We start from the raw sequence: 20,545 nt of genomic DNA, 5'->3' as shown, positions 1-20,545 counted from the left end.
TTCAAATTTCATGAACAAATAATTGTATCATGACCAAATGAAAAGTAACTCATATTAGAGCATACCACAAATGTCTTTGTTATAGCAGAAGATGTTATCTGTCGGAGTCATGTGCATACACAATGAACTACCCAAAAAAAAAAAAAAAAATCGTCATTTTTTTGGGGGGGGAGATAAAAAAAGCGGAATTCCGCGAATTTGCGGAAAAATCACATCCCTGTTAATTATGATTTATTTACTACAATAAATCTGTGTTCATCAATTTACTTTAATAGTGTGTAGTTTCATGCTCTTCCACTAGATGGCACAGCTTACAATTAACCTTCGTTTACACCTGTTGCTAGTCATTCAACCGAATAATAGTTATATGTTGAACTACACAGGCCCAGATTTCACACTAAGTACATTTGTGAGTAAATTGAGATGAAATCATCATAATTTCAGGAGCATACAAACTTCTTGTGATGTTTTTGTTTGGAGTCCCAAATAATTGTTCTGATGTAAAATTATTAATTTATGAGTACAGTAACCAAGTTCTACAGTGTAGTATATGTGACGTTGAATGTGTGTGGGCCTGCTCAGTGACATGCAAGTCAGCAAATGAGAAATTGGCTGGCTGTTAACATGCTAAACTTTAGCGAGTTGAGCGACGGCGTCAGATGAGGCCATCGGCAGGTCATCCAACAATGTGCTTGTGTGTTTACTGTGTTTTGCAATCGAAAGTGCACCAGCTTTTGTGTGTACCTGCAGAGGGATTACAATCCATTGCTATTAGCAGTGGTAGGCTATATTAAATTAGCAAACAATGTTTACCAAAGAAATGAAGTTTTAATGCTGAAACTCCTACAGCTGATCCCCCAATAAAAGTGAGATATAGGTAAAAAAAAAAAAAATCCAACCTGTCAATTATTGTAAACACACTCAGGTTGCGGATGAGGATTGACATCATTGCTACTCTCCCGCTTCATGCTTCAGTGGACACACTCAGACCTGGACACAAGGAGAGAGCACCATGGTGAGTCATCTCGACAATCATTGGCGCACTTCTCAGCCCCGGTGTCAACATGGACGCCGCGAGGGAGGCAGACAAGAAAGAACCGTGATAAGAGAGCAACGGCCTCGCACAGTCACCACAGCGGGTCTTTAATAGTGAGCCGGTTGTGTTGACTGTTGTGTTTGGACTAAGGGGGGTTGGGGAGGAGGAGTTGTGGGGGTTGTAGTTTCCCTCTGTCCATGTAGCCCAGCAGCATTCTGGGTCCACAAGATCTTCACGGCACATTCCACAACGCTTTGTGTAACGATACCTGACTCACCCGCCTCGCAAAACAAGCATGCCTGACTCATTACGTGTCTTGCTTTCAGCCCATTTGAACGCATGACCCACAAGAGGCATAACGGTACAGATGACATTTAATGCGCCACAGGCTTTCACGTAGAACCCAAAGAGATAAACAACCTTTGAATTAACACATAAAACTTAAATCTTAGGTCACCTGCTTCTGATTTTAACCACATGAAAAAGCCATTATTTGTCCACCATTGACAGGTTTTACGTAAAGCAATATTTGGACAGACTGGCAAAAACAAAACAAACGGTGAAAAACACAACTCACCGTTACACTGAAATGTAGTCATTATAATTAATAGGAGCCCTGCGCTTGTTTATTTACTTTAGTGCTGTCAAAAGCAATTAATTATGTTTAACTTATTTACTCCCAAAAATGTCTAAAAACGTTCCATTTTAAATAGTGAGATGGTCCCAAAAATTATATACTTTTACGCTATTGTTTTTTTTCAATGTTTTTTTTATGATAGCGCATACAGAAGGCTTTCATGCAGCCTCTGACCTGAAGATGTCGCTTAAAGCAATGGTTGTTATTACAAAAAGTATAAGAGATCAACCAGGGCCATGTCGCAAAAAGCTCTTTTCCCCAGTGTTTTCAACAAGTTAGTGAATAATGATGAAACTTAGTTATAATCTAATGCTAATTGCTGCAAAACGTTAACAAATACAAATGTGCTTTTTGTCTGATGAAAGAAGAGACTCTAATCTTTTTTTTGGTAGGTTCCATGTTTTTATAGCAATAGAACACAATATTCTGTGGGCTTTGCAAAATCTGTCAAAATCCAGTAAAACAAAAGGTTGCTTCAGTGAAAATGGTTGGGAGTGAATGAGTTAATCAAAATTCTAAAATGTGATTAATCTGATTAAATGTTGGACCCTGGAGCTAGTCCCACCTTGAGCTAATGGCGGACAATGACACCCTAAATGCGTTACTTATATTCAGTCTATTCCACAGTTTAGTTTTGGTCGCCGTCATTGCAGAAAATCTTGCTTCATATTGAAAGGATGATGGAAGTAGCAGCAAGGTATTAAGTGCAGAATCGGAACTCTTGAGGGCTCATTGTCTCAATTCTGTCACCGCATATTACGCAGAGTAGGATTTGGGCATACGAATCACCTGTAGCAGTATACACTGCTGATAGTGTCTTTTAAAAACAAAATTCTTTCTCTTGGAAGTTCAAGTCTCCTTTTCTTGTGGCTAATCATTCCCCCATTTTTCCGAAGCTCTCCAAAAAGCGTTTTTCAAAATAATTATTTCAGACTAATGATCAATAAAACATTGTTGTTCATTCTCTCGGTGCTGCCCGGTACTAAATAGCGGCAGAACGAGAACACAATGTCACCATTAGTCATTAACTAACCAACTCAAGTAAGGAACAGAGACACGCCTTATACGCTGGGGCCAGGACCTCATCACTCATTAACCTAGCGGGGGATGGTCCGATGTCACCCTTGTTGACAAATGTGACTTACTGGCTTTGTGCATCACACAGCCAAGGGGTGGTGGGGGGGGGGGGGCAGACTGATCACACAGGGGGCGGCCGACCTTCAAGTAGACGGCCAAGACGAGATAGTGCCTATCTGGGAGTGAATGCCGACCTGGGGTGATAGCAACCAGACGCTCACTTCAAGGAGAGTCTGTGGAGGCCGACAACATCAACAAGATGAGATGCGAGCATTGATCCATTTTGGGTTGTAAAAAAAAAACACGAAATGAAAGTTAAAAAAAAAAAAAAGGAAAAAGAGGCACAGTTATCTGATTTTCAAGTTTTTCGAAAATTCTGCGACCTAAAACAGACGCTAACCTTTTTTTTGTACATCTGCTCTTGCCTGGATCATAAAGTCGCATGTATTAGAGAATTTTGGCATCCCTGTAAAATACAGTGATGACGAAAGTATGTTGATTGACAAAACCATTATGATAGGCTTTGTGACACCAGAAAACTGAGAGAGTGAATTTAAAACTGGTGCTGAATGTGCTTTAGCCACCTTGTGAAATCTCATTGTGCACCCACTTCAGTCAAGTCTCTTGGCAGCAGGAAAACACAAAAATGTGACGCGTGTCCTCTTTCACGCTCACCGCAAACAAGTGGATTTCCAGGGCAACAGAAATGACATCACAGCCGAGTGGGAGAAGAGGAACCCCGTGCTGCAGACACGCCCCCTCTATGAGAGCCACAGAGGCGCAAATGTGGCGCAGTGACTGAATGCAGGATAGAGAGACACAATACTAATATCCCAGTCATGACAAATACAAAATTATAATATTAATATTTTATATATTATATTATAATAATATATATGAATCTAGATAATATATAATAATAATAATAATAATATAAAATAAAATAAATAATAAAACTAATTCATTCCCCATTTTTAAAGGAAGAGGATGTCATTAAAACATGGGGGGGGATTAAGCTAATTTATCCATGTCCAATTGTCCATATAAAGAAAAGTTACTCTCCCCGTCCATTGAATATCAGATTTCAATTCTCTGACACACTTCGGAAATGCGCACACACCAGTCAAGCTCGTTATGCAAAGGCAGCTAAAACTAATCAGATGTACCAGGTGTGCGCACGCTGGCTGATTGGACGGCGTCACTCGGACTAATCTAAGAACAAATGGAGGGCGGGGGCCTTTCAACCATCATGCGTGTTCAGCATAGCGCGGGTCGTTTTTGCAAGACCTTCATGGTACATAATAAGTAAGACTTGTAAAATGTAAAATATCAATTGGTGTCAAGGAAGTACTGCATGATGATGTGAGGGGAGGAGCCAAGTGCAGCCTGAATAGCTACGGAGAATCCTCGCCACGTACATGCTCACCTTCCGCGCATTTTTCTAAATTTCAATTATCTGTAAGCCATTTATTTGGAAGGCATGGCAGAGACATGGATTTTTATGTATTTTTTCAATCTTGAGAGAATGATAACTCTTTGACTGCCAAAAACGTTAAATAACGTTTAGTAAAATCCTATGGAGGAGTGCCGAAGACGTTAAAAGACGTTTGTTTCAAAACAGAGGTGAAACTAGCTATTTTCTATTGTTGATTACTCAAAAACGGAATAAGGTAGAAACAACTTTTTTTTTTCTGATGAAAGATGAGAGTTCAATGTTTCATTTGGTAGTATGTGTGTTAATCTTTAACTCTTTGACTGCCAGACGTTTACAGAAAAGGGATGCCGTGGGTGCCAGCCGATTTAAGCATTTTGACTGATCTTTCAAGGGCCACAGAAAAGTATGTGTTTGGACTATGGAAACACACATACTACCAAATGAAACATTGAACTCTCATCTTTCATCAGAAAAAAAAGTTTGTTTCTACCTTATTCCGTTTTTCAGTAATCAACAATAGAAAATGGTTAGTTTCACCTCTGTTTTGAAACAAACGTCTTTTAACGTCTTTGGCACTCCTCCATAGGATTTTACTAAAAGTTATTTAACGTTTTTGGCAATCAAGGAGTTAACAGAAACCATATGTGATGATACATTAAAAAAAAAAATATTCTTAAAAAATGTGCATAAATATATGTTGAATAAAATAAAACAAACATACTAACGCAATTAATCCTCCCTACTGTATCGCTGATGATTGTGAAGAAATTGCACAAAGATCGGCTCCCAGTTCAGTTCAACTCTCCGTCTGTACATCATATATTTAAAATGCTACTTTGTCAAAGATGACATGTTTTGACTTCTGAGAAAGGCGTCTGGTTTTTATTTTGGGTCATGAGTCATCACTTCATGGCAAAGAAAATAAGAGAGTACAACTAGAAGAAATAGGATTTAACATTAAAGGGCATCATGCATAAATGTTTTGCCAGTAACTTCACTCATTTCTTTGCTTATAGTCTGTGATATGGCTCCAGTACAGCCCAAATCGTTTTTTTGTACTTCAAAAAAATACTCTTTGTTGTTATTTTAGAGAAATACTAAAGGACTAAAACAGTCAAATGTTCTACCCGTAATTATTTTTCTCGCAGTAAACATTAAGGGCCCAAAAAAGAAATCATTTTATTCATTAATTATTTAATTAAATCAATTGACCATTTTATCGGTTATCTGTATTTTTTCTGCCAAGTATCAGAATCGACTTCAACCTAAAAAAAAAATATATATATATATATATATATATATATATATACTGTATATATATACCAATCGGGTCCAAGTTTACATCACTGCTCTCGCTATATTTAGAATACGCAGATATTATCACTAGATGCGGAGACAGTCTGGAACAGTGATGCCCCAGTGTACAGAAACAAATAAACTGGCTTGCAGATGAATGACGCAGAAGCACATTCATAGACAGTGGAGGGCTTTTTTTCATCGAATTAGCCCGTTACCAAACATGGGGCTCCGGGGGGAAAAATAAGTAAGAGGCCAAAATAACATGCATGACCCTTGGCGGAATGAAACCACCAAGTGTTTTTCTTCCCCCTCAGTGGAAACTTTTGTGCCTTATTTAATCTGCGTGATTAATCGCTGTGGTGATGTAATATTACAACATGTTCAAAAAAAATGTAAAAAAAAACGGTACAAAAATGTCGCCGTCACCAAAGATAAACACGCTTTTGATTGACACTAATGTTTCTCACACCAAAGAAGTTAACGCCAAGTGTTCCTGTCCGCTAAATGATTTTTCGTGTGATTGACAAGCAAGCTCTGCAAGTTTTTGCTGCTTCCAAACAGACACTGAATCAGCAAACAGGCCCGTGCCAACTTTCACTCTCTTGGCGAACAAGGCAAAGATGTCAGTTCGAGGGAGACACTATGACAAAAGGTTACATTGAGAAGTCGAAAAGATCATTTAAAAGGAGACAAACAGCACCCTTGAGTGTCTTTTATGATGATAAATGATTAATTTGATCATCAGTGTTGTGTAACATTTAAACCTGTTAGGAATTAATCTAATATCTCGGACAAGTTGCGACCCGCTGGCGAGAAAGCGAAGGCGGCATTATGTGCAAGCTCATTTAATTGACTTGCCCCGCCGCCCCTGTGTTTGCCGCTAACGCTAATGTCGTAGCAGGAAAGGACGTCACAGGTCTGCAACATCAAACGAAACGCCACCGTCCGCCTATCACAAGGCCTCGACCTGCTGGTTGGCCTCTGCTTGTTGTGTTGCCACGGCAACCTGCTTTACAAAGCCACTAACGCCAAGACTTTTGTTTGTCCGCGAGCTCGCGCTGCCGCCACACGGTGCACTTTACCCCCGACAGGCGCAGGATGGCGGCTACGCGGATGACAGACGCCGGCGGAGTAATTTGTCAAGGATGGAACTGATAAAAGTGGAACGCTGTGTCACGATTGGAAGATTTTTGTGCTCATGGCTAACGACCTGAAGTAACCTCTCGCAACGTCCTCTGACGCGCTCCACATACGCCAAGCAGCAGCAAAACACAACATGTCAGGAGACCACAACAAACACGTGTAAAGAGGAGGGAGATGATGTGGACAAAAGTATTGGGACACACTTCTTGGTCAATCAATCAAAGGTGAGAGGTAGTTGTCCCTCTTTCACACGGAGATCATTCAAAAATGAGCGGCAGAGGCATTACAGAAGATAGGACATCTAAATCATCTAAAAAAATCGGTGGCCGATAATTATCGGCAATTAGCGACCAATTTGATGTTATAAAGATAAACCAAATAAAAAAGAAATCCGCCAATAATATCTGTTGTGTATGAGGGTATTAGGGCCATGTACAAATATATATTTTTTAGAGCGTGGGGGCGATATTTTGAGGAAAAAACTGGCACATTTACCACTTGGGAAATTTGCGAGTTTATAAAGTGGGAGATTTGCGGGGAAAAGAACTCCGAAACTTACGAGAAATACACGTAGCGTACAACTCGGATGTTTGTGCCAATACTTTTCGGTCGGCTTTTCAAATAAATAGATAGTAATTGCTTTAGCAGGGATTAACCAGTAAGCATTCGCGCTTTGAAGCGTCGGGTGCTGCCAGCGACAAAGACGCCTCGCTTTGCAAAGGTACACACCCTGAGGATCAAGCATATAAGATAATTTGTTCAAATGTATATTTTCTTGTCCACATATGTTTACAGAATTATGTATTTATTATTTGGTATTTTTTTTATACAAGTAGCTAAATTGATGTGTCGAATCTGCTGCTCGCTGTCATTCACTTGCATTTACCTAAAGTATGCTAGCTTCTGATTGGTTGGTGTTTAGTCAGCTGATAGGTGATCAGGAAGTGTTGTCGCTGCAGCTGCCATGTATGATGAGTAAAGTTTAAATTAAGAATGTATCTATCTCCATCCTGCCTTTTTATTTTATAAACAGTGTTCCATTATCCACCAACGAATCCTCACATTAGACTATAGCTACGCTACGTGTACGTGTTTGAGTTTTTTTTCCCTTTGCCACTTTATAAAAACGCAAATTTGTCACAATTATCGGCTTATCCATTATCGACACTTTCTAAATTATTGGTTTATCAGTATTGGTTGAAAATAGCATTATCGTGCATCCCTAATTTTAGACATCACTCAATGTGATTATTAGAAGACATTACTACGCAATACGGCTTGTAATTCATATCTTGTTATAAATTGAATCCCTCCTTCAGAATAACGATATTCCTTACAATGTAAACTTGAGCGTACAAATTTCAAAGGAAAGGTTTTATTATTTTCTCTATCCAGAAAAGGTCGCTATTGTGTACCAGGCTACAGCCGAGCCTCTGTTCCGAAACAAGGAAGTAGCGGTTGATTTTTGCACCGCGGGTCAACGGTCACATCCTTTGTAAGGCATGCTTGGAAGTTGGAAGCCTGCCAATTAGAGCAAGGGAATATGTGAAATTGCAGCCTCATCATCGAGAGAGGGGGGGGGGAGGGGAGGGAGAGAGAGCTAATAGGAAAAGACAAACCTCCCTCTCAGCTTTACAGACACATTCATGAAATTTGTTTTTAAATTGTCCGCTTTCAGGATGAACACTTCCCACTTCCATCGCCACCATTAATTTGATGAGCTAGCATCCGACCATTTGCCACCACAGCTGGAGAATTCCATTTCCGTTTCGGCGAGCCGCGTCGTGTAGCACCGGAGAGCAGATGGTCACAACGCAGCGTCGGCACAACAACAATGACGAGAGGAACGCAACTTCGGACAAGATGAGAGATGGCGCTAAAGTCGCCGGGTGACCAATTAGCGCTAAACGGCGTGCTAACGTACCTGCCGGTGTCATCTGAGGCCAGTTAGGCTGCCGCGGTGGTTGCTCCTTGAGCTCACAGTAGTGAAACACACAAACACATGACTACAACAAACAAACTTTGTTTACTTTGGGATGTCTAAACGTTTTTCAGAGAGTCACACGTGGAAAAATGGAAGAAGATTACAATGAGTTTATGAAACATGCTTAACCAATCCAATATGCTGTAGGTTAACATACACAAAGCAGTTAAATATATATATATATATATTTTTTTTAAACAAACACAAGTTTGAACAAAACACTACAAATCTTGACTTGGCGGTATTGATGACAAACCCAGAAATGTATTTGGAGGTGCAAATATTAAAATGATGGACAACTAGTCGATTTTCCAACTATTTTGATTAGCAAGTCGACATTGATTAACTAAAAAAATTTCAAATCCATGGAAATTTCACTCATCAGTAAACATTGTCAGATTTCTGTAGTGTTTCGAAGTGTTTATCTTCGTGTTTAATCAAAAATAATCATTTTGCAAACATCTGCTTTTAATTTGGAAAATTATCGCCAAAATGTGTGCATATTTTCTGACATGTTACTGAGCAAACCCTTATCTGATTTATAATTAATGTTTGTGCATTTTTCTGCACTGTATTTTTTTTAATAATGTGCTGTTTTTGAATAAAGACGTAGAAAATTGGGTTGTTTTATTCGAGTCATTGAAAAAAAAATGGCCGATTAATACATTCTTAAAATACATTTATCAATAAAATTATTTATATATATATATATATATATATATATATATATATATATAAAACAATCATGAAACTAATTTCCATTTAACTTTTTTAACTTTTAATTTTTTTTTTTTAATTGTTTCCCCCAAACAAATGTAAATACCCAACAAAGATAACCCAAGTAAACATAAATTGTAAATTTTAAATATTTTTATTTAATTAATAAACTACTCAAAGCTACGTGACTATGTGGAACAACAGCAGCAACATATAAAATCAAGTCATTTCTATAACTGGCAATGAGTCTTTTACATTTCAGTTGAGATATTTCGACCTTCTCTCCCTTGCAAAATGGCATGAATTCAGCCACATTGGAGGCTTTTTCATGCATGAACTGTTCTGCCAAACTGTGAAATGAGTTGAATTGGGTTCACTGCCATTTTTATGACATTTGTACTGGCCTGTAAATTATGTGGTGACCTGACACAGTGCCATACTGGCCCCAGGGGCATCAGGCCACCGTTAATATCGGACCCTGTTCAAAGATTTATAATGGAGATTGTTTCTGTTTCCATTTCCAATATGTTCTCTGGTGAAAAATTGGTTCGCAATTCAAAGTTCCCAACTTTCAGTGTCAATCAAAAGGGAAAGTGACACAACCCTCATATTGGACCACATTTGATACATGATGGTGTTCCTAATATTGTGGCCTGTGAGTGCTCACTGCTCAGTAAAGTTTTTATCCCCCTATCTGCGGAGACGATTTAATTTCATCACGATTAACTGACTGTATGTCACAAGCTTTTCCTTTCAAAATCAATTGTAGACAGAAGATACAGGAAGTTGAGTCCCCCCCGCCTCCCTCATGTGATCTCACTTGCATTTTCCATGTGCACCGCCTGCTGTCTATACAACTGCAGCCAAACAAGGTATAATCTACTATATTAACATAAAATCTGTGGTCAATTAAACAATCTGAGGTTTGATTTACACTGCATGGCTCAAGTTACTTTGAATGAATAGGTGGTAAGTTCCACATACAAATGATTTAAATTGGCAAATGTTGAATCTGAACGAATATGCAGGGTTTGACGCCCATTTGTGGCTTCCTAGTTAAAAAAAAAATCACTAATTGTTTCTTTTTCCCTGTGGGAATTATCCTTAGCAGCAAACTTGTGTCAAACTGAAACTCCTAAACTCACGTCCTTGACACGAAGATGCTACCAGAAAACAGCAATCATGAGATTTTTCATCAAATAACACAAAATCTTTTTTTTTTTTTTATCTAAATTTGCCAAACAACGAATATGCAGAGCTTCACTGTAACCAACCAGATTTCAAATTCCTCCTCTGGGCCTGTGGCTCTCAATGATGTCCGCATTCTATCATCGTCTAATTATTTGACTAAAGCGATCTTGTTTACAGCTAACCTTGACTAGCAATACACACCTGTTGTAACTAAGCAGAATCACTGGTGTCTATGATGCATTTTATTTATTTATTTGTATGTTTTGTCAATTTAGCAACCATATATTGATTATGAACTTGTCGAGCTCCACGGAACAGTCATGTGCTGTTATATTACATTTATGAATATTATTGATGGTTTCTACGATTGCAACATGATAGTGGCGATATTAAGAAGTGGATTAAGTCGGTAAAGTCCCCACTGAAGGCCAAGTACCGAATGCACTGCCCGCCACTGAGCTGTGCAAGACAATTCGGATCAAGTTGCAAACTCTGTTAGTGGGCTAAATATAGCTAGCCGGGATATGGGAGCTACAACACGCAGTCTGTGTGCGCGTGCGTGCGCGTGCACTCAAAAGCCCAGCAGCAGCAGCAGGAGCGTTATGGCAACCATACATGCAACAGGCTGCTGGCTTGTTGTCATTGTCGACGAATCACGCACGCACACGCGCATGGCGGGGAAAACGAGCCAAGAACCGGACGAGCAAACACACTCGACCGGTTCTTACTCGCCACGACGCGTGCAGGAACATTTTGTATTGACGATTTCTCCCCAAAACGCGAGTTCTTGGCACCGCCACACACGAAAAAAAGTGAAACGGATAAAATGGCAAGTAATGTTTGCATTAAAGTGTCACACATAATATGGCAAGTCGCCGCATTGCCACACCAGCTGTGCGTGGAAGTGTCAGCCGCCTGTCACCCCACACGGCTCGGCGCAGCTTCGCCGCCGCTTCCGCCTAGCCGACAGGCTAATACGAAGCAGCGGTTATGGAGAGCACGGGTTGGTGAATGGCATCCGTCTGGCTACGCGTGAGGTCGGCCGAGTGCCTCTTCCTATAGCCCGAGGGGGGAGTGTGGCGTTTTTTCCGAGGGACGCTGGCCGGTGGCGTGGAAGCTCACTCTGGCGAGCTGGATGCGTCAGATGCTAACTTAGCTAGCATGCTAATTGACGTCTGCCCTCGCGAACTCAACTTTGTTTTAAAACACCAGCAAACATTTAATTAAATTTAATAAAAAGAGCAAAGTTTTCACTTAAGCAAGACTGTGTGACAGTTAGAGGTAAAACATGCAGCGTACTCTACCCCATCTGGCGGTTGTGTGGACACCCGAGGAGGAGTAGGAGGCCGACGTCAGGGGCCGACATTCCCCGGGGGTGGAAGCCGCCGACAGCGCTCGCTGAGCCGGCGCGCGTAGCAGCCACAGCCGCTGAACCCGCTCGCCGGAGTAGAGTGCTGGAGTCGGGTGATGAGTGGACAACACGGGAGTCTCGACCACCTACGAAGCCTCAGCTAGCAAAGCAAAACGCGGCACGTCTGGCTGGAAGTTTGGGCTGAAATCCGGAGACGCGTCGCCTCGCCGCGGTTCATGACTCCCAAGCAGGACGAGTCGCCATCGACGAGCTGACAATCATGAGAATGTCCACACGGGCATCCGTAAGTCACTGACGAGTGTCACCGTGTGGACTTCCCACAGTGACACTCGCTGGACATTTCATTAGGTACACCCGCACTGTCCAAAAAAAAAAAAAGTGGGGGGGTTCCTACCTTTATTGTCACGTTTCGGAAAATCTCACACCAACCATACATAAATGCCACAGAAAGTAAATATTCCGACATAATCACGATCTGCTTTAAATTCATTCATAAATGTACTTAGATTGTGTAATTTGGGCCGGTTTAGTTGAATATAAAGCTATTATTTTGTTGTTTGCGTGGCAACAGGTAGATATACAGGTTAATTGTGCCTTCTGCCATCTAGTGGAAGAGCTTTTAATTGTTCTTTGTCACTATACGTCACTGTTGTCATAGGTCAATAAACAAACATTACCTTATTTGTAGTAAATGATGTGAAAATGACTTTGTAAAATAGTTTGTTTTTAAAACAATTTCTATACATACTTTTATATTCCTTTAATATATTTTAATTTGTTTATAATAAAGTGTTCAGCATTGGAATCTAATATTATTCACCCTCATATTTAAATGTAATTATGTGTAATTAATTAAACTGTTTATTTTGTGTATGTATTTGTATAATGCTTTTATTTTGCCGTGTTTTACTCCGCTGGATTTTAATTAACATTTTTTGTCTAAATTGATTCAAGAACCATTACATATCAAATAAAATAATTAAAGGACCGCATAGGCTATAAAAGACCACTTTGCCCATCCCTGGTCTAATTTAAGATGTAGCAACAGTTGTGATGATAATGTTCACTTTTGATTGACATCCCCAGACATGTAGTCATTTAACAACGTGTTTGTTCATTTATTATTATTATTGCGGTTCTGGAGGGCTGTGCTGCATCACGCTCAGAGCTAAATGTGGCTAAAAATGCTAACCGAAATATCAGAAGCAGCTGTTGGTGTGAATCAGTGCAGTTGCACTCAACCACAATAGCAAACATATTGGCAAATCAATACATAAATGGATTCAAGATTTATTATATATAAAAAACAATCAAGTACTGAACTAGCATTGGGTTTTTTACATTGATGTTTACAAAGATAACTACACAGCGTGTATTCAAAACAACCACATACAGTAGCACGCCGCTACCTTAATGCTAACATACAATGGGAACACATGCTAACAGTTAGCATCTATGTAAACGTGGAATATCTGAACGTAAACAGTGGGACAACACATATACACAGACCTTATACCAATACTCACAGTTATATTATCTTTATCCTCTGCGAAGAACGGCTAATATCTCCAGTGTGGTGTATCCGTATGTCTGTCTTATACTGCCCCCAGGTGGTCAAGGCACTCACCTCTGAATGAGGGGGAAGACCAAGCAAGTACAATATATCAAGATAGTTGTGTTTTGTGCTCAAATTTCCCGTGTTTATACGAAAAATATGCATTAAGAAAATGAATTTTGGATGTTTTTGGTGAGATAGATAGATAGATAGATGGATAGGATTGTTGTGAGGCATCATTATGTCCCTCAGCAGGGGGATGAAGATGGCCTGCAGGCAGATTTGTTTGTCATCGTATACATGTCATCCACTTTATGCGCATCCATCATTTTTCCCGTCGGTATGCAGCGAGCACCAATTAGAGTCAGGGAATGAGAAGAGGATTGGGTGCCGCTATTTTATTATTTTTTTGGGGGGCGAAGAAAATGAAAAGAGCGATGGAAGGTCAGGAGAATGCATGGCAGCAGAGGATGAGCGAGTGAAGTCGTGTTGTCATGGAAACTGGCCGGGATGAGAGGAGACAAACAAGAATGTCAGTGTGGCTCACTGCAGGAAATAAACGCAGAGGTGCGTCCACTCGGGCGGAAGCCCATTGAAACAACATGTGCCATGCACACGAAAGTATCCGGATCTGCTCCTTTAGTCATTTCATCATTTAAGTACAAAACATTTGCATTTCCTCTTTTAGAACTATATATTTGTATTTAGGTACAATTTTTATCCAACTTTAATGTGCAATATTATGAGACGTCTGCCGTGAAGACAACATGTGCCAGTCTTACATCATGAAATGCTTTAATGCGGACTCTTTCAATTTCAGCGCCGAACACATTTTAAAAAGTATATACCGTTACGCTAAGAGGCTTGTTTTGGTGTACTCTCAGTCTGCACGACTGTTCAAGTGTCTTAGTAAGTGTTGGCTCGAGATGATGATGATGATGAAGAAGAAGCTGATGGTTTCCATGGCGACACGCTCTGCCCTTCCATTGCCTTTGTGTGTGGAGCCACTTTACCTGCAGGAACGTCTGCTGCTTTCTATGTTCGGCATAATTTAAGCTTGCCATTTTCAACGACAATTTGTATTCTTATGACGTTATTTTGTATATGCTGAATGTCATGATTATTTTTTGTAATAGAAACAAGCTAATTTACCTCGCACAATAACACCGAGGTGAAGCATGTACACACACAAACACACACACACACACTGCATACATTGGAAGGGGAAAAAAATCCATTCAAAAAGACGACCAAAAAAAAGGTTATGCTAAGGAAATGGAAGTGGCCACTAGATGGCAGCAGAACTCCTTTTTTTTCTTTCCTTTTTTCTTCTTTTTGCAGTACAGCACACAGCAGAGGTAGCGAGTCTTGATTTAAGTTTTCAGCTTCACAACTGCTTGTGGCACTAACTGGCTGGCTCACTTATCAACTAACAGATATTTCACTCATTTGCTTAATTCACAAAAATACACCAAGTGGCTCACTTACTCATTGACTATAACACATGAATTCGCTCAGTCAGTCAATCACTCGCAAACACACAAACTAATTCACAAAACACTGTCTCATTTAACTAAATCTTTAACTAACTCACTATTTCACCCATTTTCTCACATCCTAATTTACAAAAAACACACTAAGTGGGCTGACTGACTGACTAACTCACTCACTCAACAAATTCAATAAAAGTCTAACCGTCTCACCTAACTAACTCATTAACTACACCAGTAACTAACTCTTGAATCATTAATTCACAACTATTTAACTCACTCACTCACTCACCCAAATATCAAATCTCTCAATATCACTCACTAACCGATTCTCAAGCTAACTAAGAGTGGCGCCCGCAGAGACAGGTCTCACTCGCTATTGATCCAACACGTGGTCCCGTGAGCCAGCGGCTCTGGCGGCGGCGGGCGGCCGTCCACATCTGGAGCTGCCACAAGCTTCTCGTTAAAGGGCCGAGGAGGCAGGGAAGGTGGGGCCATACAAAAACCACATACACACAACACTCAGATGTACACTGAACACTCTGACACACACTCATACTAGCACTACCTCTCTCTCTCACACACACACACACACACACACCAAGCTGTTTGTTTTGTGTGTTTGTGTGTGTGTGTGAGGATCTACATGGAGATATACTATCTGCTCCCTCCCCCCCCAGTTTCTGTGTAATTGATCCCAGACTGGACATTGGCATTCATATCTTCCTTACTTTATCTTCCAGACAAGACTTCTACTGCTTCCAGATGCCGACACCACTCTTGAGAACTCAAGAGTTCAAGTTAGTTTTCCGGGGAAGAAAAAAAAAGAAAAAGAAAATGTAATGCTTTAATGTCTTCACCCCCCTTAAAATAGCTGGAAGGAAGACGAGAAGCTGACACAAGCAGAGGTAGACTACATACCTGGAAACATACTTTTACTGTCTTGACTTCTTTTTTTTTATTGTTCCAAATTCTCTTCCAATAGCAACAAACAACCAAAAATGTTTGCCGTTCAATCATAAAAACTTCACAAGTGAAATAAATCATGTCTCTAGCAGATGCCAAAGCGTAAATCAACAGAAGTCACATGATTTTTAAGTTCAAGAGTCGCTTGCTGCTAGGCAGAAATTGTTGGGGTATCTGCGGCCCAATCACTAACCCACTATACTGTGATTATTTTTCACGTTTACATCCAACTGGCTCTGAATCAGCTGCTTTACAAATGCCAAATATTTGTCATCTTTATGCTTCGCTCAACGTAAACACACCCCCCCCCCCCAAGTTCAGCGATCACGCCCGTGTGGGGAACAGGCTGAAAATAAAAGCTCAGCGTTGCAACACACTCTAATACGAGCGAAATCTCCCGAGCCCAACTTTGAGCAAGACAACTGGCTTCTACTCATCATGTTTTTATGATCCGAAAGATGAGAGCGGGAACAAGAGCAACATTTACTTTGAGCGGCAAGGATTGTAAAGCGCTAAAGTCGTACTTCTCAAACTCGGGTCCCCGGACGAGCCGTAACTTGGTTGCTTGCAAAACAATTTGCAAATGCAATAAATTACTATTTATTATTATTTATCCATGAATGAGCAATTTGGGGGACACGCGTTGGTCAGGGTTAATTACCAATAGGCTTATGAGGTGGTCTTTGAAAGTCTTTACCCGCTGTAAGCCAAAAAGTTAGAAAAAAACGCTGATTTACATCGAAATAATGCATACTAACCAACCAACTTAGTCACCCACAAACTATCTCTCACGAACGCACTCACTCACTCCATAACTAACCAAAACGTAGTCACCCACTAACTAAATCTTATACACATACCTAATAACCAATCAACGTAGTCACCCACCAACTAACTCTCCACCTCTCACTAAATCACCCACCAACTCCAACAGCCAGTCAATCACTAACGCAATCAATCATTAACCAACCGACTTAGTCACCCACAAACAAAATCTCACTCACTAATAGTCACCCATAAACTAACTAACTCCCTCACTCACTCATAACCGACCAACTTAGTCAACCCACAACCTCAGGCAATCACTAACTCAATCAATAACTAACCTAGTCAGCCACAAACAAAACCTCACTAACTAGTAGTCTCCCTCAAACAAAACCTCACTAACTAGTAGTCACCCATAAACTCACTCACTCACTAACTTACCCACTCATAACCAACCAGTTAGTCAAACACAAACAAAATATCATTCATTCAATAACCAATTAATTTTGTCACCCACAAACTAACTCTCTCACTCACTCTCATTCACTCAGTCACTCACTCACCAACTTAGTCAACCAGAAACGATGACCCGAAAGATGAGAGCGGGAACAAGAGCAACATTTACTTTGAGCGGTAAAGGATTGTAAAGCGCTAAAGTCGTACTTCTCAAACTCGGGTCAATGCAATTAATGACTATTTATTATTATTTCAGGGATGTGATTTGACCAAAGTGAAATTATCTGAAAATTTAGCCAGGGGTGTGGGGGCCGCTGGCACCCAGCTAGGTCCAGGTATCAATGTATATTGAACTATCCCATATAAAATGGCAGTTTTAGTCAACTCAAAATCAGTCACATTCAAAAACATTGGACTGCCTTTGCTTTTAAAAACTATCACTGAGAATATCATCATATCTAACTAATGTGATTACTAAGTTAACACATAAATAATGTTGAAGAGTTCAAATTTCATGAACAAATAATTGTATCATGACCAAATGAAAAGTAACTCATATTAGAGCATACCACAAATGTCTTTGTTATAGCAGAAGATGTTATCTGTCGGAGTCATGTGCATACACAATGAACTACTAAAAAAAAAATAATAATAAAAAAAAAATAATAATAAAAAATCGGAAATTTTTTTTTTGGGCGGGAGATAAAAAAAAGCGGAATTCCGCGAATTAGCGGAAAAATCACATCCCTGATTATTTATCCATGAATGACCAATTTGGGGGACACGCGTTGGTCAGGGTTAATTAGCAATAGGCTTATGGGGTGGTCTTTGAAAGTCTTTCCCCGCTGTAAGCCAAAAAGTTTAAAAAAAACGCTGATTTGCATCACGTCGTTAAGCTACCAGCGCCAACATGGGCACACTTTAACTCGTCTGGCACTTTTTACCAACCAGGTGGTCCCTGCCTGGTCTATGCGGGACTACAGTTTGCAGTGCACATGTTGGAAGGCTGTAATGTGTTGCGCAGATACGGTCAGATTCCGCTATGAGTGTCTGAATGTGCTCTCTCATCTGCTGCCAGAAACATAAACGTGCATTTCGGCGTGGGGCACAAGAACCTCAAATCTTTTGTGGGGTTTTGATTAGCTTGTTGATAACCCGATCCCGCAGAAACCACCTCAGTTTATCATCTTTCTTCTACAGAACAAAAAAAATAAAAATAAAAACTTTAAAATTTAATGAATTGATGGAGTTTAACTGCCTTAAAACATTGTATAAAGCCCATCATGAAATCTTACCAGTTAATATACAAATTGAAAAAAATTTAAAGGGAAAGTGAGTACAAATTTAAAGGAACAAATATTTTTTCCAAACCTAAATACAGAACAAAAAATAAATAAATTTCAACTAAAGGTGTCAGTTTGTGGAACAATCCTCTCAGCCTATCTGTATTATTTTTTAAATGTATAAAAGCACAATTACTGGAAAAATACATATAGCACAAAAATTTGAATTATTTGATAGAATTGTTACATTGAGGCCGTTCTGACCGCTTACTGTCATTCATTTTGTGTGTTTTTTTTTTGTGATGATTAGGGCCTGATAACACGTTTTATTCTTTCTGTCCCCTTTCATTTTTTTTTCTTTCAAAGAGTGAAATAAGCGGAAAAATGAAATGAAAGTTCACGGGTAAGTCAGTCAGAAAGTTATTGCAATCAAATTGGCTGCGTTCAGAAATCAAATGTTCTGATGACATTTCATCCTGACGCGTAAAGAACTACGAACTACATAAATAAGCCCCAATAGCATTTTCCAAATTCTTATTGGCTATGAATAAGAGATAAGACTATGAAAAAATGAATTGCAGATGATTTGGAGACTTGTAATTGGTCCTGCGTCAGATGGACGCAAGAGCCAAAACTGCTTTAATGCCAAAGCAAAGCGTTTGCAAACGCTTCCTGCTTGTTTGTGTTGACTTCACGCAAACAAACCCAGTTAATTCTCATCTGGAACTTATTTCAACTGTTGACATATAACAACAATTAAATGAGCCGGAGGGACTGATGATTGATTTGCATTCAGACAATACTAAACAATAAAAAGTTTGTTGTTCCTTCTCCATTTCTGACGTTCATGCTCGACTTTCGCGCTGACGTCTTCATTAGACAAATTCGACACAGCAAGTCCTGAAGCGTGCAAATAAAATGCAACACGATGGCTGGTTTTGGCAGCGTCATGCGGAACACATGAAACTGATTTTAAGGGACAAATATTGCCTGAAACTCAAGGCTCAATCACACTACTTATTGTCTTGAGTCTCAGAGTCAGTGCAATTCAGGGAAAAACAATTATTTTTTAAACTTTAGATTGGGGCAGCATGGTGAGAGTGGTGCCTCACACGTTTGATTTTTGGGGGTTTTAGCCTCAGCTCTCCCCGTCAGATAATCTGATTTCTCTCAAAAATTATTATTTTGTATCAATGCATTTATAATGGGGTCCCTACCCCCATGAATTGCTGGGACCACTGACTGTACAGTGGTGCCTTGAGATACACGTGACCAAATTAACGTACATGTTTAAGTTTTTTTTTTTTTTTTTTGCCTAACTTGCCAACCAAACTTGAGATACAAACACTGTATGATGGCACTAAACTCAATTCCACTTACTTCAAAATAAGAGTCCTCATGTTGATTAATGCCACTCCCAGATGAAGTTTCAACCTAAACATGACACAGTCTTTCACACGTTTCATATAACCAAACGACATTACCTTCAGCTTAGCTTAGCCATTACCGCTAGCTTTATGCTAACATATAATGAAAAATGCCATTGGCATGCTAACAGTTAGCATCGCCAGTCACGGTTTTACAACCCTTTAGCAACGGATATTTGAACATAAATATTGGAATAACACATTTAGACAGATAATAAAAACAAATACTTACAGGCATATGTTTCTTTATCCTCTGTGAAAAACGACCAATATTAGCATTAGCAACTTACAGAAAAGTAGTAGTGGTAGAAGAAGAAGAAGACGAAGAAGAAGAAAAAGAAGAAGAAGAAGAAATAAAATCATGATGCACAAACTTTCTTTCTTTCTTTAGATTTTATTTTATTTTTTAATTATGTGTCTATTCTTGTGATTTTATAAAATAACATTTTATAGAGTACTCTACTAAATATTTTGATTTAAAAAATAAATCTTGGTCACTGCACAAAGTAGTTCCAAAGCAAGCGACACTCTTGCAAAAGGGGGACATGAAATCAATAGAATTTTGCATCTGTACTGTTTTTCAAATCTTCACAGAGTTTTTCTACACGGCTGCTAACTCACAAAGTCACAAACGAATACCTCTAGCATTTGCGATTTTGTGAATATTTATCTAACAAGTTCCTAATCCTTAAAACTCTTGTTGACTTAGATT

The 20,545-nt window shown here is 39.5% G+C and overlaps 1 protein-coding gene across 4 annotated transcripts in view; it reads right to left on the bottom strand.

Annotated features, from left to right (window-relative positions):
- bcl9l (bcl9 like) overlaps positions 1–20,151 on the bottom strand; it is a 29,550-nt gene extending 9,399 nt beyond the window's left edge. Inside the window, exons 1-5 of one of the 4 annotated variants that reach the window (XM_077565956.1) lie at positions 20,066–20,151; positions 19,787–19,840; positions 13,418–13,520; positions 11,819–12,250; positions 900–990 (exon numbers count right to left, since the gene is read on the bottom strand). The gene's annotated coding sequence lies outside the window, so the exon portion shown is untranslated. Of the gene's footprint in view, positions 1–899; positions 991–10,602; positions 10,853–11,818; positions 12,251–13,417; positions 13,521–19,786; positions 19,841–20,065 lie in introns of those variants that run through there. The other 3 variants (XM_077565955.1, XM_077565957.1, XM_077565959.1) reach the window with 3 other exon arrangements.
- Positions 20,152–20,545: the final 394 nt, after the last annotated feature.

The sequence above is a fragment of the Vanacampus margaritifer genome, chromosome 5, assembly GCF_051991255.1.
Source record: "Vanacampus margaritifer isolate UIUO_Vmar chromosome 5, RoL_Vmar_1.0, whole genome shotgun sequence".
NCBI classification, from domain to species: Eukaryota; Metazoa; Chordata; class Actinopteri; order Syngnathiformes; family Syngnathidae; genus Vanacampus; species Vanacampus margaritifer.
Note: the sequence above shows the minus strand (reverse complement) of the source record. Positions and strands in the feature narration are given on the sequence as shown.